Here is a 14,714-nt window from a genome sequence, read left to right on the forward strand (position 1 = left end):
GACCATTTTTTGAACACATCCAGCTCGGAGTCGGCCTAGAGTTCTCCTGCAGTTGTATCCGTAAAAAGAGAACCGAAGGATGATTCTGACGATGAAGATGGAGGTGGAGGAGCGGGTTATTATTACGGTTAAAGACAAGGTTCATCTAGTTACATGCCACAAAGGCATTCATCATATAGAGGGTATTGAATGTATGAAAGATTTACCTAATCTGTATGTCAGTATGTGCATGTTAGGTTTATTTACTTTGTTCATTTTATGTCATTATGTGCATGTTAGGTTTATTTACTTTTGATTTTGGATAGGGTCTATTTACTGAATAATGACTTCGAGTCCCATAAAGGATAATGTATAGTCTTATATGTCTAACTAGGTAATTGAATTCTTAAAAATGGATTTTTCTGGTGATGTGATTGACCATCTAGAAATTTGATCGGATGGATGACTTGATCTATGGATAAAAAGTGTTATTGACGGTTAGATTGATGTATGATTGGGTTTATACGCTGACAATGAAGTCGATCTTGTGATTTGCCTTATTCATTGGTTAAGATGTACGATTGGGGATCACTGGAATATCCAAATTTAGACATACCACAAAAAATAATTTACAACAAGCAATGGACATTAACGAACCGTTGGCATTGGAACAATAATGTTCATCATGATTGTCATCATCTTCACCACAATCATCTTATTTCCCATTGGGGTGGGCTTAAATAATCTTAGTACATGTTTTAATTAAGTGAGATGACGAAAAAACAAATACAAGGGTCTTAGGATTTAAAGTACTTTTACCGGCGGTCAAAACCGCTACTAATATTATTTACCGGCGCTTCTTTGTCGGTAAAAGTTCTACCGGCGCGTTTACGAGCGCCGGTAATTTTCAAGTCTTTTGCAACGCCATTTCTACTTTCATCGACGCTTTCGCTGGCTCGGGTATTTCTGACAGAAGCGCCGGAAGAGGCCTATATAAGCGCCAGCAAAAGGAGTGTTCTGAGCACTTTTAATTACGGGAAAGCCCCAACAAAGATTTATACAAGCGCCGATAAAAGTCTTTGCACAGATTTGAGAGGGCCCAGCGCAGTCCAGTAATTTTTTTTAATTATATATAATTCTATTGAAACCTGCATTTTTTTAATATTTGAAACAAAAAATGTTGCAATATAATTAAAACTGAATATTAAACAGAATTTATATTACTACACAATAAAAAAATATAATATTTATTACAATAAATTGAAAATGGTCTTGAATTATAAATAAATCCTCTATATGGCATACTCCTAGCAAAAGTGGCGTCAAAAGGCTGAAGTGTAAGCCTAAATTTAGGCACAATTGATTAAAATCCTGCACAAAGGAAAAAAAGAAGTAAATTATCAAGTTCATCTCTTTTGAAAGAATTCTTAGCATCTATGATTTTTAAAGCCTTTACAAGCAACAATGAAGTTTAAAGGTATTTTTGTACATTTTAAATGTATTCCAGGTTGAAGGAGATTAACAAGACAGTTTGGTATAGAAAGTTAAGATATGTGAAAATGGATGTGGTTGAAGTAGATATCAAAAGTAAACGTAGATAAGGAAAGTGGAGGTAAGTGTGAAAAACAAGAGTCGGTGAGGAAAGTTGAGGTAGGTAAAGTATTAAGGTAAATGATAACTACTTCGCTAGGATATAAGTTATTTGTTTATTATTATATTAGTAAATGACAAGACAATGTGAAAAGTATAATTTACATAAATTTTTGATTAAAATAAATAAATTACTATGACATTTTACAATGTTTTAAAATAAAATTCAAGTTATTATACGCCGATTAAATATTTGCAAATTCATGATCTCACCCCTTGAGTAGGATATGCATATCTAGTTAAAGCTTTGGAAAAATCTGATCTATAAAATACTATTTTTCAAAATGTATAAGGAATTGAATAAAATGACAGGTAGCTTAGGCATTCGACAGGAAGATTGGACCCATGACCCTGCTCACCTGAATTAGAGTCAGTTATTGCCCTCCCAATAGAGGTTCAGAGGTCCTATTGCTGCTCGCCCAGTTCTGCCATTCATTAAAGACAATTAAAGTTAGAAGCAGGCACGCACACCCACCCATATGCAGAAGAAAATGCAAAGACACACACACACACACACACACACACACACACACACACACACATGCATGCATGCACATACTAAACATAGGAGGATGACAGGATTTTTCATCTACATACACACATGCGTATGTATTTCTTCTTTCCAAATGTAAGTTGGGAGCAAATCCCTGACTTCCTCAACATTGCAAGTGTGGCCACAATAACAAAGGTACAGAGCTCAAAGGAGGACTTTGGGCAGCCTTCATCATCCCATGAATTTTCAATTGTCTAATGGCTGTGCAGAGTTGGATGGATCCAAACCAACAGTCAGAATTTCTTGTTAGTTAGGACTTAGGAGCTCCAAACCAACAAGCAAATTCTGATGAATACAAGAGCGTGGAATTCATTTCAGTCTGCTCAGTTTGCTCGTTTGTTGCAAATGGGGTAAGCTAGTTAAGATCAGTGAGCCAGTTGAGTATGCAAAGACCATGTTTAAGAAAGACTGAAATAACATAAATCGCACACACCAGGCTGCATTTGGATGCTCAATTGAATTGAAATCATTCAATTCAATGAAATTGAAATGACCGTCATTGGAATAACCCCTTTCCATCCACAATGAAGATCCAGCCCCAAATAGCAATTCAGATTATTTCAAGCCGAACTCAAACCACATGGAATTGCATTTAAGGGCTGGCCATCACAATGTATTGAAAGTCCACCTCCATTCTAGTCCTTTCCTCTATGTTTAACTGAATTTTCACAACCAACTGCAACTAAGCATCCAAATGCACCCTCAAAATTCAAGAGAAGGATAAATAAGATCCAAATCAATGGCAAGATCGCATTCTACACCTGTAAATAGAATGAATATTTACCTTAGAGTTGAGTGGCATTTTCTGGGTAACAGTCCTTCGTATTTTTTCTTGATTATTGCCTCCTATACAAGACAAGTTAAATGCAATGAAAACAAACTGAAAATAGCATGTGTCTCTTTGCTTTAAATAATACCACGAATTTCATAGCAATGCGTGAAAACCATCGCAACACTGTCAAATACCTCCTCTTGGGCAGAGGTCATGAAATTTTCATTGCTTCTGTCTGCATGTTCTGGATCCGCTTCAGGAGAGTCTCCATAAATTTGTTTTACATGAGCATTCTCTGCATGTTCTTGCTCTTTGGGATCATCTATACCTATGCCTGACATATCGTGCTTGGGCACTCTATGACACAGCAGTTACAAATAGCAAAAGGGAGAGAGCGTTACACAGAGAGCATTTCAGATGGATAAAAATTTACAAGGTAAACTGATAATTAAAATATATATCTGGCTGTAAAAGTTTTAATATGATATGGTACACATCTAAGTTGTGAATTGGCCGAATCATCATTTCATGGCAGAAGATCTAATTGTTGTAGCTAACTAGATGGAAAGATAATATCAAACGCATCTTCAAATTATGACACATGCCTGCACATGGATGTGAAGGGCTCCCACAAGTGTTCGGAGCTAGCAAACCTCAATTCCTACAGTTGGTTGTATGTGATACTTCTCATAATAAAATTACCAGATTTTTAAGGGCCTTATAAAGATAATCATCGATCATTAAGGTATTGGATAAAGAGAACCGTCCCTTTTCCCCATAAAAGATTACCGCTCTCGTTGTCGCATAACTTCTTCAACTCCTGAAAAAAGAGAGGCTTGTCACTGTTTTCCATGCTCTTGTATCCTGGTGGAGTAGTGCATTCGTTCTGGTTCGGGAAAACCAAGTTACAAAATATAAGAACATTTGTAGTAGAAAAAAAAAAAATCTTTACTGCTCGGGTAGTGGCTTCATTTGGAACAGAAAACCACTGCAGTAATCTCAGTGATACACCAAATGCAGGACTGAAGAAGCACCATATGTTCCTAGCCATGAATGCTTCAATAAACAAGTTATTAGATTGTTCACATAGAGTGCTGCCCAAATACCATGCTGCCTCTAATTAGAAACATTGGGCTTAACAAATAAAATCAATGTCAAACAGACTGCTGATCAGAAACTATCCTTGAGAGAAAAAGCAAAGTGCCTAAAGCAAAAGGAAAGCATTGCTGGAAGCCTGGAACTAACAATTTTCGCACAACTGATTAAACATTTACAATCAATTTCCATTATGTTAAATGCCAACTGGAATGACTTGGCCAAAAAATCCCAAGCAAATGAAATTTTAAAACACTTACAGGCATGCCAATGTAAACTATCCGTCCATGTAGAAGTAGAAAAGACGAAAATAAATAAATAAATAAATAAATCAAATCAAATGCTTACCAAGATGGCCCTACTTAGCAGCAATATGGAATGAGTCGCAGCCATTCCTGGCCTTGAGAGCAGCTGTCTGAAAATCCTTGAGTTTCTGGACTGTGAACAGATATTTTACATTTCTCTCTGCTTGCTCCCTTTGAACAAGAATGTCACGCATATTTTCCTATGCAAGAGCTTGTGCCTGAAATTTGAAATGAAAACAAAAAATGTAAGCTCACGGTAATTCCATTCAAGAAGCTTGTTTCCCAAATTAAACAGAACCACATCACCTACAGCAAAATATTTTGAAGGAAAGATCACGGTAATTCCATAAGAGGGCTTCTCTAGGCCATTCCTTATTTCCTTCTTTGAAGGAAAGATCTGTATGTAATCAAGGGCTATGAATGGACTGAAATTAATTATACAGAGATGCATCTTAATATTATTTACAAGGGCAGCCTCAACTATATAAGAGTGTAAACCCGCACCATGCACACACAATCTCAAGTTTCTTTTTGTATAGGTACGATCGCACCATTCTAAAAAATACTTCGAGCCAGTTGTGTAATCAAAAGAATGCGCTTAGTCTTTTCCAAAACATTAAGAGGTTGTGACTGTATGATTGCTCCTCCTGCAGAAACACCATATCAGGCAAGGAACAACTGCAGGCTTTTCCAAAACATCAAATGATGCAAAACCCAGTTAAAAAATTCCCCAATTGTAAATAGATTTGCATACCCATTTGCTGAACCCTTGTTTCCGTTATATGAAAAATTCTCATTTCCATTAGCAGAAGTCACATAGATACTCTGTCTAATTCATCAATGTTTTCTGAAATTAGAAGGAAGAAATATATATATATATATATATATATAATAAAAAATAATCTACGAGCATGAGAAAGATAAATCTGGATATTTGTCTGTCTATCTAAACCTTTTAAGATAAAGTGGAACAACACCTACAATATTTTCATATATATTCATCCTGGGCAATAAGATGCCGAGGCACCCATCCTGTTTCCTGAAATCGTTTCAGATAAGATATCAAAAAAAGGTCTGAGGGTACAGGTTGATGCTGGTAACTATATGATATACATAAGAACACTCATCTGTCATGTATTCATGGAAGACCATCTAAAGAGAAGAACAGATCCAAGTGTTTAGAAACTCATGACAATATGATATGATGCAATGATCAAACCTGCACTGCAAAACAATAGACAAAATGCAATTGAGAATGGATCTTTCAGCTACAAACTTTAGAAGAAAAAGAGGAAATATAAAATAGAATGTAAGGAAAAAAAAAGTGCTAACTTTTATTTTTCTAAAGCAAAGAAGATATGCAATTGACAAAAGTGCTATCTTTTAGTTTCTGGCTAGATGATCTACAATGTCATTCACACCTGATACACGGATAACATTTGCCAAGTTGGCATGTGGAGCCCCAAGTAGAGGTGCATGTGGACCAAAGGAGGATAGTGCAGGTTTAGCAAACTTCTACAATCTCAGGTATGCTCATGGAAATTGAAGTCATCATGCATTGATGACATAATGTCTGCTGATGACAGGAGAGTCACCTCGGCATAGAAAGATCATAAATAGAACCATTGCCCAAGTCCTTGAAAAGTACTCATGATGACAATAAACAACAATGCAAAATCAGGAAATCAAAGGGAACTTTCGACCGAGTGGATTGAAACTAGCACTGAGAGTTAACAGCAGAATTAATCCAGTTCACTAACTGCATCATACAATCAGAGCAATCTGCCAAAATTTGCAACTGAATAATTGAAGATAAATGATGGACAAGGAATTATTCCAAATATCAAACCGACTGACTTGTAGATGTCCAAACAACTAATCAGATAAAAGATTTTGAATTGCATTTCATTAAGAGAGTCACATTACAATTTCCCATACAAGCTCTGACTAGGTAGCCCGCTGATAGCATTAAAACCCAAAAGAGAAAATCATAAAATGAGCATGTTCGAGTGAGATAAAAGGATAGATGATCATGGGTTTTTGTCCAATTTAAGCAGTAGTATCTTACAGAACTGAGACATAGCCAACGGAAGAACAGGTAACCATCCTCCAGCCACAAGGATCAACTGAATTGATATCCTAGTTCTCCAATACATTGTGCGGGTCATTCATTCGTTCTTTATAGCCATTAAAGCAACAACTGCATTAGGAGAGATCAGAAAATCAGATGGTTGTTCTCCTGCTTGTGGAAGTTACAGATCTCTGCATGAAACAAATTTTAAAAAATGATCATAACTTTAAGGTTGCCAACATATGAATTACACATCATCCACAATCTTTTCATTTGGCGCACATATTTGTCATGAATAAATGAGCAGCTCCAAAAGTACAGTGCAAAAATAGAAGAATGACTTGATGGACCTGAAAAAATGAAGGCAAAAAAGAAAAAGAACAAAAAAATAAAAGAACTGTAGGCAGTTCAAATCCACACCTTGATTTCATTCACTTCAAAAGAAATGTCAGTATCAAATCCCCATAGTAATTGTAAAGAAGCTTCAAACTCATCTATCATACCCATTTTGGCCTAGACACCAAGAAAAGAGACCCCTGAATCAAGAATAAGAATCCCAAAACTTGTTAAGAAGGTGTTTACTAATGAGAAAATCATTGAACGAGTTCAAAAGTTGATGCTCAAATGGTGAAATGATCTGCCATAAGTGCGGACATGACCATGCCTATCCAATGAACGGTTTAGTTGCAAGAATCTTTTGGAATTGGTAAACTTCTGAATCATATGACTCAAGAATCATCACTCGACTGTGTTGGATTTTTTGCATTAGAATAAAATGGCATTCAAATGACTTCATCTGAACTTGAAGGATCACCAAGTCAGGTTGAAACTCAGCAGAACTCTGCTGAGTGGTGGTGGTGGGGGGGCAGCGTGTTCCAAAGTGTTCAATTAATATTCAGATAATCTCTAACTATTTCCACAAACACATGGTTTAATCAATGGAGGTTTAAGGAAAAAAGAAGAAGCTTTCGTTAAAATTGAATTCAGATAATCTGCTCAATGAAAAGAAGCATGGAAGAACAATTTGGGACCGTAACTCAATGTTTCGTAGGTGGTGTTTTCAACATTAATCAGGATTCGCTCAGCTTACCTCTAAAGAAAAAGAAAGAAACAAATGAAGAAAGAAGCATGTACAATTTTCCTTTATAGTCAAAAGACCAACTCACCTGAAGCTTTGAAGCATTATACATTAGTATGGTGAAAATCATGCTTACAGGTCCATCTTCCTTTGTGACGTTTCCTGATACAAAAATTTTCAAAGAATTAGGCCAATGTTTACACTGAATAGAAAATAAACAAGACGTGTCATGAAAGCTTACAGGATATGGTGGGTTTGTTCATAGTTTCCTCGTATTCATGTGAGTTTGTTTGGAAGATATATCCAGATTTATCCATTGCATACCGATACATGCAGATTTTCTTTCCAGAAAAGGTACTTATATTGCCTGCTTATGCAACTAAATCTGCAATTTAAGAAAACAAAAGTCAATGTTTTAAATTCATTTTTCTGACATAATCAACACCCAAACAATACATCATGACTTGAAGTGTATATTTAGAAGCAATGAAATTACAATTTGGTCATTTCAGTTTATAAGTACAAATAATTGCAATTTGTTTTGACAACACATCCAAACATTCACATCAAAATAATAATAAACCATCCAAGTAAAATGATAAAATCCAACAACCAGCAATTAATGCATGAACTGAAAAAAAAAAATCAAGTAAAATGAAAAAAACCCAAATGAGAAATTCAAAATAGACAATGACCCAAATCAAAATAATATAAAAAGAATCACTTAAAATTGGAGAAATTAGAAATTTTACTTGTCCAAGTTGATTTCCCTATGACCAATGGATTGACTTGGAGGAGGAGAAAAATCTATGGATGACAAAATAAAATTTTGCTGAAATTTTTTAGTAGATAACACAAAGATAGCTGCAACTTACAGTTTATATATTGGAAATGCACATCCTACAATCATATCCCATAAAAATAAAAAATTAGAAAAAAAAAAAAAACATATTTTTTTAGATCATCAATGCATCAAAAGTTAGAAACGATAGTTGATTTCTACTTTCTAAAGAAGTTTGCAACAAAAGATGAATTCAAGCAGGAATTTCACAGGATCAGAAATAATACTTTATTTAGATAAGAAGTGACATGGAATATACAGCAAGTGTTCTAGATTAGTCGTGTTTTTATTAGGATTGGCATTCCATATAAGTTGCCCCAAAATTCAGCAGGAGTGCACCCCTGAAACTCAGCCTACCACAAAGATTTATTAGGCCAACAAAGCAAACAAAAATGGAGTCCATTTGGCAGTCCCCAAATTCAAGTTTTAGCTGTTATGATGCATAGACATGTCTCACTGTGACATGCTCAGAATTTTTAATAACAAATAGGAGAAGTGTCCTTTTTACATTTACATGAATACACAAGCGATGGAGATTAAATATGGATGCTTGATCCAGAATCAATTTTCAGTCCAAAGCATTGCAGGATCTTAATAGAAATTTCCAACCTTTAGAATGGGCAGATTATATTCTCTTTTTAAGCTTAAAATCTTTTTTTTTTTGAAAGATGACAATTTCATTAAAAAGAAAAAGATACAGAAAAAAGAAAGACAAGAAAGGAAAGAAAGAGGAAACAGAAAAGGAAAAAAGGCTGCACAGATTGCAGCCACTAAGCGCCTAAGAAACAGAGGTCCTTAGCTAACCAGTAATCTACATTTGAAGCCCATTCAATAAGCAATCTCTTCGACTTGGAGATGACAACATCAATCGAACTTGAAACATTATCGAAACATCTATTGTTTCTTTCTATCCAGATAGACCACTAGATGGAGAGAATCGCCATCCTCCAAAGCCTAGTAATCTTTTTACCGATATTCACCTGTAACGCCCTGAAAATCGGGGGTTGAGCAGGAGCCCAACTCCCGAGTTCCAACACATCACTTATGCAACATAGATAATGATGATTAAATATTGTCCGTGTTAGTGCACTAAACATGAGTGAGATTATACCAAATCAGCATATCATACCCCAAAGACAGTTAAATTACACAAGCGGAAGACCATGATAGGTATGTATAAAACATATAAGTAGCAGTGCGTCTCCAGAGTATAATCATGTTCCAGGTTAAACAATTATATGTATCATTTCAAAATACAAAATATCAAAATGTGTAGGTCCGTCTACATCATGAAATCCCTATAGCCCCGACGATCAGAATGCGGTCTACATGAACCCGCTAGAATACTGCATATACGAGAACTCCTCCTTGTCATCAAAATCAAGCTCCGCTTCATAAGCTGTGCCATCATTCGCAACTAAGATAAAGTCTGATTGGTATTTTAAAACACTGTCCCAGAGTGGGAGTGAGTGATTAACTCAGTGGAACTATAAAGCAAAGGTTAACATGTTATCAATTCAGTCAAGCAATAATGATAAAGCGGTACAGCAATCATGTCCTAAATTACTCTTGTTAATGCAAGAATGGTATGCGATAATGATGCATGCCCTCGCCTACACTCCCTCAGCGACTTTATCTCACATTCACACATGGCATCCTCCCGAAACGTGCGCTTTCTCACCAAAGCACATGTCGTGCCGTGCATGATCGTGATTAGTCAAGTTCTTAATTAGGCATATTCATACAGCAGGATTGGGAAGCTAAGGTACCTCCATTCATATCATTTACCCAAACATTGATCCATCTAGGGTCGTCAATCCTAGTTAATCACATACGAAGAACAGTTCCAGGTATTTATGGAGCGGCTCATCACCTCAGCACAGGCCTGGTTTATACTCGAGGTCACTACGGAAAAGCTCGTCGCCTTAACGTAGTCTTAGAGTATACTCGAAATCATTACGGGCTCGTCACCTGATCGTAGGCCGACAGCTCGAATACAGTGTCCCATACCACCGTATTCGGCTCACGAGTCTGGGTTGCTCATTGGACACTACGGGGAGGCTCGTCACCCCAGTGTAGGCCGACAGCTCGACCACGGTGTCCCATACCACCATGCCCGGCTCATGAGACTTAGCGGATCGAGGTACCAAGGTTAAACGGGCTTTTCGCTGGTAAGTTTAGTAACTTAGATTCAAGCAGTAGCGTCCATACATGGTAAACATACATTGGGCCAATCGGGTTACTTGACAAGCTCGATTGGTACAAGCGTACGTTGACTTGATCTACATGGAGTGCGTAAGCATTCCGCGTGGCCTAACCACTGTCGACAAACAGCGTACGACTCAGATTCATCAGGCGTATCCATTGTGGCCAAGCAGTACGGCCACCGATTGTAAACCATTACCGATTGCCTGGACTACATCGTAGCCCCAATCACACTCCAACCAATAACATCCACATGTGATGTTCCAAGACAGCATGTGACAACCAAATCTAAACATAAATCTCATTCGAGCATTTCCACAAACACATACCACACATGTCATCATACATAGGCATTCATCTGTAAATCACATAGTAGTAAGATAGGTTGCATAAAGGAAACTGTAACTATGTATAAGGGAATTGAGAATCCTATCTCAACACCCTCAGTAAGTACATTACATCAAACATTTTCTCATTCAGGCATTTTTTTCAAACACGTAGACCACACATATTGCATACAGGTAATAAATTCATTAAAAACACATACTATAGCTAGTCCTTTCACAAGGAGTAGCCACGTATACAACGATCATGTATTAGCGATCAATAATCATAGCAAGCACAAATTATAATTCCATACTCATTCAAACATTTTTACAAACACTTAGACTGCACACTTCAACATACATGGCGTATGTTGGTCATAACATGTATTAGGACAAATCCTTTCACCAAGGAGTTGTCACATATACAACAATCATATATCTACGATGGATAATCATGGCAAGCACGAATCTAAATTCCATACCCATTCAAACATTTTTACAAATACTTAGACTACACACTTCAACATACATGACATATGTTGGTCATAACATCTATTAGAGCAAATCCTTTCACCAAGGAGTTGTCACATATACAACAATCATATATCCACGACGGATAATCATGGCAAGCATAAATCCAAATTTCATACCCATTCAAACATTTTTACAAACACTTGGGACCACACACTTCAACATACATAACGTATGTTGGTCATAACATGTATTAGAGCAAATCCTTTCACCAAGGAGTTGTCACATATACAACAATCATATATCCACGACGGATAATCATGACAAACACGAATCCAAATTCCATACCCATTCAAACATTTTTACAGACACTTAGACTACACACTTCAACATACATGACGTATATTGGTCATAACATGTATTAGAGCAAATCCTCTCACCAAGGACTTGTCACATATACAACAATCATATATCCACGACGGATAATCATGGCAAGCATGAATCCAAATTTCATACCCATTCAAACATTTTTACAACACTTAGACTACACACTTCAACATACATGACGTATGTTGGTCATAACATGTATTAGAGCAAATCCTTTCACCAAGGAGTTGTCACATATACAACAGTCATATATCCACGACGGATAATCATGGCAAGCACGAATCCAAATTCCATACTCATTCAAACATTTTTACAAACACATGAATTACACTATATTCAACATAGTTCATATGTATCTATAAAGCGAGGGAAACATCGTATCTAGCATGAGAAATGGCAACCAAGTCAGTTATAAATCATCAACCGACATTGACAGCCTTGAAAACCATAACCCAAAACGTTTATAATCCGCACCTTGTAAACTAGACTTTGAATACCTAATCAATAAAGCGGGTTAGCTATTTCACCGATCTACGTATTTGGATTCCTAAAACAAGTTAGGGTTAGGGTTTCTTACCCAAGAACGAAATCAGAATCTCCGGTATAGTGACACGGAAGCGGTAGTTACGTACGTGGAGTAGTGGGATCGAATCCCAGGAACTATCTCACACTCGCTCTCTCACTTCTCCACTTTCTCCTTCACTTTCTCTCTTTTCTCTCTTAGGGTTTAGAATTCGTATGGAATGAGAGAGGGGTGTGTAAAGGCCCTTATATAGGCCCAGAACTAAAGGGAATGGCCCCAGGGCCATGGTATACTTAGTTTATAGCCAAAGAGTGGCTGTTTCGGTCCAACGGAGCACATCTGGAGGCCCCTTTTCTGCATACGATATGAGAAAAGTTCCCTGACATTGGATCTAGGTCAGGTTAAGTTTTCGGTCCGATCGGATTTACGGAACGACCACAGAGGACCAGTTTTAGTTCAACGGTCATCGCCACTCGATCAGGGCCACAAGTACACTGACTTGCGTATGAAATTTTCCCTGATCCGAGGGTGTATTTGGGTCAGATTCTGACGGTCTAAAACCTTAGAATTGGCCCGCAAGCGAACGGCCCAGTTTACTTAAATCTGAGTACATTTTCTAAAGATATTTGCGTTTCTCACACACTTCGCTCCGAGCTAAAGTTGTGCACTTCTGGATACTATATGGACTTGATTTCCGAGATGGTCGTCAAGCCCAGTAAAGCGGTCATATTTGTAGAGTCTCACGGTAATTGGACTTTCGACATGCGGTACAGGTCCGATACGGAGTTTCGGTGTGCTCCTAAGAGCAACCGAGTTTTAAGATTGATTCTAAGTTTCAGGGTAATGTAGCGTCAACGATTCTACACGTTTTGGGTCTTGCAATTCGTATTTAAAGTGGTTCAAGCTAATTTCACAGATAGTTTAGTTTAGCACTTGATTAATTTTCGTCTAATTTCTAAAGGATTTGGTCCTGAGCGATTTCTGCCTGAAGTGGAACTCGGGTCTTTGTACGGATTTTTTTCCAAGACGTTACATCACTCCTTGCCATGCAAAGAGAAGGTGGTCAACGGAATCCAAGGCGCACCAAAGAACCTTAAACCGAGAGCAGATATCAACCCAGAGCTTGTAAATGAAAAGACAGTGAAGGAGTAGATGGTCAATTGTTTCCTCGTTACTCATACAGCAAAGACAAATATTAGCTAACTGCATTCCTCTTCTTTTTAGGTTGTCAATGGTTAAAATCTTCTTCTTACTAACAATCCACCCGAAAACAACAAACTTTGGGGGGGGGGGGGGGGGTATTTCCAAATGTGATAGGGATGACAGGGAGAGAGTCTAGCCTGGTTGCTATGGATAAGATGATAGAGAGAGTTGACAGAGAAGCTACAGGACTTATCCAGTTTCCAAAGGAGGCTGTCCACTCCTGCAAGAGAAGGTCTAGCTGAGCAAAGGGATTCCAGCAGGGCCGAGAAGACTGGAAGCTCCCACTCATTCAAATTTCTTCGACAAAGGATGTTCCAGACAATGTTGTCTCCAATACAGGAATAGCAATCAGCCACCAAAATATTTTTTCGAGAGGCTAACAGATAGATGTCACGGAATTTATCTTTTAGAGGGGCCTCCCCCAGCCAAGTATCCTCCCAAAATCTGATATTGGATCCCTTCCCCATATCAAAAGCCACATCATTGAGAACCAACTTTAAGCTTAAAATTTGATCAGTCCACACACGTAGATTTTCAGCTAAAACCAAACAAACAACTAAAATATAATTTTCTTAAGATTTGCTAATTTAACTTCACTTGCAGCAAGCTTTAATAAAAGGAAAATCAGGTAGTCATGCCCTAGAGCCACTGATGATATACAACCTTTTCACGGTGTTGACAAACATCCTACAAGAATGGAGAGTTAGAATTTTAGTCATCTGATGATCATCCTGACTCACACTATCACGCATGTATGAATGAGTTGCATTTTTATTTTAAATATGATCGAGATGCAGAGGAAAACACATGACGTCACAACAGAAAGGAAAAATCAAATGTAATAGACATACTCCCATGGCACATCAACGATAATAGACAATAGCATTCGATCTCCTTTATTTTCTTCATAAATAAGAATATGATCGGGAGTTACTACCTTGCCTTCTTCAGTTTGTACCTGCTTCTTGAAGTAATTTACTATAAAAAAAAAAGGACAGCGCGAAAAAATCAGAGTTGACTCCGTGGGGTCTTCGAGTTGACCCACCTGATCCAGCTAGACATTGACTTGAGTCTTTGAGTTTTCAAGTTTTTGAACTATGGATGTTGAGCATTTACTGTCAGTCTCTCTCCTGACCATTACTGCTCAACAACACCAGCATTCCCCATTGCCATCCAAAGAAGTGAGGATTCTTTGGAATCCCAAACAAAAAGTAAATGCTTCCGGTGGATTAGAGGGGAAATCCCAGAAGAAACT

The 14,714-nt window shown here is 37.4% G+C and overlaps 2 long non-coding RNA genes across 2 annotated transcripts; both read right to left on the minus strand.

Moving 5' to 3' along the window:
• Positions 1 to 1,086: 1,086 nt before the first annotated feature.
• LOC131257894 (uncharacterized) lies at positions 1,087 to 8,690 on the minus strand. Its single transcript, XR_009177695.1, has 3 exons — positions 7,745 to 8,690; positions 7,592 to 7,665; positions 1,087 to 1,350 (listed from the first exon to the last, which is right to left on the minus strand). It is a non-coding gene; the product is annotated as an uncharacterized LOC131257894 (long non-coding RNA).
• A 5,333-nt stretch (positions 8,691 to 14,023) lies between these two features.
• Positions 14,024 to 14,462, minus strand: LOC131257338 (uncharacterized). The gene is made up of 2 exons (XR_009177324.1): positions 14,311 to 14,462; positions 14,024 to 14,146 (listed from the first exon to the last, which is right to left on the minus strand). It is a non-coding gene; the product is annotated as an uncharacterized LOC131257338 (long non-coding RNA).
• Between the last annotated feature and the right edge of the window lie 252 nt (positions 14,463 to 14,714).

Source organism: Magnolia sinica, chromosome 10, assembly GCF_029962835.1.
Source record: "Magnolia sinica isolate HGM2019 chromosome 10, MsV1, whole genome shotgun sequence".
Taxonomy (NCBI): Eukaryota; Viridiplantae; Streptophyta; class Magnoliopsida; order Magnoliales; family Magnoliaceae; genus Magnolia; species Magnolia sinica.